The sequence below is a fragment of the Notothenia coriiceps genome, unplaced genomic scaffold (assembly GCF_000735185.1).
Source record: "Notothenia coriiceps isolate Sejong01 unplaced genomic scaffold, NC01 NC01_scaffold00037246, whole genome shotgun sequence".
NCBI lineage: Eukaryota > Metazoa > Chordata > Actinopteri > Perciformes > Nototheniidae > Notothenia > Notothenia coriiceps.
In genome coordinates, this window is record NW_011369947.1 from 19001421 (window position 1) to 19007439 (window position 6019).

Consider the following 6019-nt stretch of genomic DNA (forward strand, 5'->3'; position numbering starts at 1 on the left):
AGAGAGTCCTTTATTTAGTTCACTGAGTCCCTCTCAGTCTGACAGGAGAGGACTCTCCTCCACTTTGTTGTTGAAGAAAACTCCTTATAGGTCCGTTTAGCGTAGCTCGCTAGTACACAGAAGCTAACATCACGATCTCCGGTACCAGTGCCGCTTTCTCTCTCTCTCATTGCCTCGCGCAATGCACACAAAATGGCTCGTTCCAAACAGACAACAGAGCCGAGCTTAATGAAACACAGAGAACCAGACGTAATAGTACTGTATCCAATATTATTTTCGAATCAATAATTTCTTCAAATATGATTTTTTTTTTAAATCTTTTTCTTTAGATCTTTTTTTTTAAATAAGCATTTTTCCTCCTGGTCTCTCGCGCCCCCCCTGTGATGCCTCTGCACCCCCCTGGGAGGGTGCGCCCCACACTTTGAGAACCACTGCTCTAATATCAGGATTTATGGTGAAGGATCCACAGGAGAATCAGTATGAGGCGAGGAAAGCAAATCAGATTGATATGTTTTTCAACTTTTTTGTATTGCTGACACTGCACTGCACAATACTCTGTTCCTTTGAAAGGTTCTTGTATCATTCCCCTGATCTGTACCATTATAACTTTGTCACAGAGTTTATAAGCCCAGAAACCTGGCATGAACATCTGAGGAAAGAAGCGTTTGTGAGATAACAACTTTTCCTTTGGCTCTCCAGTGTTCACCTCCTCAGATAAATGTTGTTCAGTAAGGTCTACAATGCCACATTGAGTACTTTTCTGAAACTGTTTGTAAATGGCCTTGTTAATCCTGTTAAAATGCACTTTGAATTGATCAAACTTGAAGCATGTCTGGGGATTATACTGTCTGGCAGGCCGATGAGCTGAAACAACCCTAACAGTCAGACTTGGAGACGTTTAGATGGTCAGTAGGTGGACTCGAGCCAACTCAGGTGTGTGTGTGTGTGTGTGTGTGTGTGTGTGTGTGTGTGTGTGTGTGTGTGTGTGAGAGAGTGAGAGTGTGTTTCTGTTTGTGTGTGTGTGTGTGTGTGTGTGTGTGTGTGTGTGTGTGTGTGTGTGTGTGTGTGTGTGTGTGTGTGTGTGTGTGTGGGTTCTTGTGTTAGTTTTCCAGTCAGCCAGAACCATTTTCTGGAGAAGACAATCAGGCCAACAGACAGACATCATTTTTTGTTGATTGGACTTATAAGTTTACATTTATATCTAATTTAATGTGCCCCTTAATAGTGTTTTATTTGTCAGATAGCGATGGACATATTTTTATATTAACGCTCAACTTTTATCTTATAACTATTTTGGTTCTGTTTTATCTTCTTTTTGAGATGTATATATTTCCAATGATTGTTTATTTACTCATGTTGTGCAATACCTTTAATCTTCTGGGGGAGATTTTGTTTTTAGATTCATGTACAAACACATGCATTAAAGGAGAGGTGTATGAGTGAAGGGGTTTGGTGCCATGGAGCCATTAGCTATATATACATATTATTTCTTTTTTGGTTCCATTCAAGGACTTGTACCAGTGACCATCGGGTAAATATCCAGTTCACACGCCAAGCCTGTAGCTGAGCTACTGCCTGGCCCCCAAACAGCATCAGATACACTTTATATTGTAAAACAAGGAAGTAAAGTAGAAAGTGAATGTGTATAATGGTCCAGTGTGAGGTTGTACCTGACTTTCATATCAGACTAAATCAGCACAAGCTGAGGAAACTAAACACAAAAGATACCTACATTCAGCTGTGTTTGTTTTGCTCTTTGTGTTTTCCCATTCCAATGAACTACTTTATCCCTCATGTCAATCAAAGGTCAGAGCCAAACCTCTTTTCCTACTTTGAACATATTTAACCATCAGTAAAACCCAAATAACTAAAGGTCACTTCAACACTAGAATTGTTAACAATGTAGGTAAATGCTAATAAGGGAAGTATTCCGAGCAGGTTTCCTGTTATCAGAGGGCCCTTCCCTTCTTCTGAACTCTCTAACTTGACAGTTTTGTCTAACCATGATTATACAAACTCAGCTGATCGTTGGTAAATAACACAAGCTGCTGCTGCGAACAGATGCAGCTCTGTAAAACGTGCTCATTTATTTCTGTCTTCTGTCTGGCCTTTGTAACTTATAGCATGCACATTAATGCTTTATTTGCTACATAGTGTGTATGTTCTAGATACAAATGAATCAATTAAGGGCTTACAAAAATGGTCATTTAGTAATCGTGATTGAGAAATGATGGTGTCGGGCCACTGCACATTTATCTAGGCGTGCACCTACGCAGACACACACAAACACATGTGCAGAAGTAATTTGGCTGAGCTAATGTATGTGGCGCATCATTTACAGATTGATTGCTGTCATCACTGATTCTGTGAACTCGTAATAGCATCTACATCGATGCTGAAATATAATCATATAGACATTAATCATAATTTTAGTTTTTTTAAAAGGCAATTAACTGTGGGGCTATTAGCTGTGTTTGGTTGGAAACACATTTGAAACTTTTAAATACAGTTTAATCTTTGTTTGGAAAATTATCATTGCCAATTATTTAAAGCTTTGGGTTCTAGTATCTTGTCATATGTTTATGTGTTTTTTTTATTTCTATCCACGTTTTTAGCCTTTAGCTAGGGTAAGTTGAGAAGTAGTAAGATGTTGGGAGCCCAAAACAATTTTAAAGGTCATGTAAATGCATGGATGTGATTTACGACTTATGGTTGACAATCTTTGTGCTATAATACTAGGATGGGTTATATGCAGAGACTACATTTTACTAGGCTTGGAATGTGTATGACAATTCAAAGCGGATTTGAATCAAGCCATCCATTGCCATTTTCATATATTGTTTAAAATGTGACTTAATGGTGGGCATAGCCTTGGGATATAGCTTCTGGAGATAAATGGATGGGTGGAACAAATAGGCTACTGGAAAACATGAATAACATGATTGATCTCCATAACAAGGTGATCAAGCAAAGTAAGAAACACAAGGAAACTACGCACAAGTAGAGGTGGCTGCATTTCTTTCAAAGCCCATAATGCAGAGTATATTGAGACTGCATTTATTTATTTGGCAATTTGAATGACAATTATTTTCAACCCGTCAAAGGGCTTTTACATGGGGAGGCTAACATTCAGTTAGCCATGCCATCAGGAGCAATATTCAGGTTAAGTAATGGCACAATGACATGTTAACTGCAAGAGCTGGGGATTTAACCAATAACTAACCAATTGTCAGTTGACTAAAATTGTAAACTAGATTTGGCATTGCCAACATGTGTAGAACAAAATGTAAAATATCCTAGTAATTAGGATATAGCATGAGCTTGATTCTGATATCTGGCTCTCTTTACCCTTCCTTCTTAAGTCTTGATTTTGAACAATGTTCAGTGTCTCCTTCTCCCCTCACACTTCTGGACATGTTTATCCTCCTTTCCTCTCTTTCTCCTTTCTCTTTCCATATTTTTTCTTTCCCCTTCTCAGCAGCTTAGCTCTGTCATTGTGAGCAGCAAAACACCAGCCAGTCAGAATGAGGCAATTATGACCCTCTTTGAAGGAAGGGTTATTATACGTAATGCCCTGTAATTCTGCTCTACAGTTATCATCAGAAATGACATACGCGCGCACACGCACACGCACACGCACACGCACACACACACACACACACACACACACACACACACACACACACACACACACACACACACACACACACACACACACACACACACACACACACACACACACACCTCTCTCTCTCACACACACACACACACACACACACACACACACACACACACACACACACACACACACACACACACACACACACACACACACACACACACACACACAGAACAGACAAACGTACAGGCATTATTTGATCTGATTCATACAGCATGCCGTATAAGATACGTTTTTATTCATTGAGGAGGTTGAATTGAACCATGACTCAGTTGAAAACAATGAGACTGGTAAGGGAATAGAAAAACATGCAGACGTAATATTGAGAAACATCATTTTACGTGGGTGGCCTCTGACACGGTCCGCATTTAATCGTGACATTTTAATCCTAGGCAATTTAACAAAAACCTGATGCTTAAACCGAGCAGACCTACTCCCATTGTTCACCTCCCACCTACGTGTTAGTCTTAATAGTCATATTAATTGTGTTAAGTATTAATAAAGGATATTGTTTGTGTAGTTTGTCCAGTATTGTCTTTTTGACATTGGTTTCCTTTGAAGATTCCATTACCTCGTCCAGTAACATTCATTTATTATTATTTTCGGATCAGTTTTATCAGGCTCCAGCAGAATTACTTCAACATTATAGTGCCTTTTTTTTGTCAATTTTTAAATAAATAAACCAATTTGCTTGTACCATGCGTCAGCCTCTATTCCCTCCTTGTCTTCATACACCACTGAGAGTTTCTCCCTTTTCTGATTTCGGTCTCTTGGTGGCTACTCTGTTATCTCCCTGGGTTGACTGGGATTGACCCCAGACTCAGTGTATCTAATGAAAAGCTTTTCTATTCAAGAGCTGTGTTTTCTGTTGATATTTCACTTGGCCTTTGCCTTTACTTTGCTGTCATTATAGATTTTAGGTTAGTTTATTATGACCAATGAAAAAACATGTCAATAACTTGCAGGTTGTTATATGTCTGTGTGTTTGTGCTTGTGTCTGACCCTTACCAAGGGCCTGAGACTGAATACACTTGTACAATTCCGCTGGGGTGAGGGAAAATATAACTTTCAATATGGCATGCTGCTTTTCTTTAATATGTATCGGTAATATTTCTCTTGAACGTTCTTTGTTCTTCAATTTAGTTTATTAAACGTGTTAAATATATGGAAGTTCCCTTCTAATGTGAACAAAGAAACATTGTAAATACATTTGAATTTTTTTTCTCTAGGCTTCCTGCTGTTTTCCCAGCTTGTTCTAATCATATTTATCAAAAGATCTTCAGGGCAATCGGGTTCACTCATAATTTCCTTTTAAAGTGTGATGTCAACCCACAAAGGTTAAGTGAATCAGCAAAAAGAAAACATACATACACACACACACACACACACACACACACACACACACACACACACACACACACACACACACACACACACACACACACACACACACACACACACACTATAGTCATGTAATACAAACAGTGTTTTAGCCACCTTTGCCCTCTCAGCCCTCCATATGAAGTTGCCAACTGACGAGAATAATATTGACCTTCCACTAAAGAAAGCAGTGCTGCTTATTGCTTTCACACATTGCACTGGTTTCTTTTACTGAGTATTTAGGGGGTTGTATGTGGAGGGCATATGTGTAATGCACAAGTATGAGGAAAGTTTATATATATATTCCACTAGGAATGCTCCGATCGATCGGCTCGCCAAAATGGCTTCACCGGTCTGGCAGTATTTGAAGGTGTCCGAAAAAGACGGTAAAATAGCGTTATGCAACCTGTGGGAAGCAGAAATCCTTCAGAGTTAGACCTAACACACTTAGCTATTTTATCTTCCTCTTGAACAAGCTAAACTAGTTATAAATATGTTTATTCTTCATTGTCGGGTCACTCATTACTGGATCAGTGAGCTGCATGAGACGATACTGACGGGCTGTCAGTGGAGGGAGAGAGAGAGAGAGAGAGGAAAAGAGGGTGCTTCCGCTCATTTCTCCCGTGTTATTATCCAAAGTTAACGTAAACTTGAATAATGTACTTCATTTGAATGTAATAATTATGTTGGTTGTTGTTTGTGGAAGCGCCAGTGAATGAGCCCCATTAATTGAGTTTTAAACATCACTTTAAAGGAAGATCCCCATAAGCCCCGCCCACTCGATCGGATCGGCGATCGGTATTGGCCGATACTGATTCCGGCGATCGGCGATCAGCCCCAAAATTGGCGATCGGAGTGTGTTTCTTGGGGTGTTGCCAATTTTGCAATATGATAGTTACAGACCCATACATCCTTTATAATAGCATCTCTATTCGAACATCTTGTTCTTTTTTGGACAAA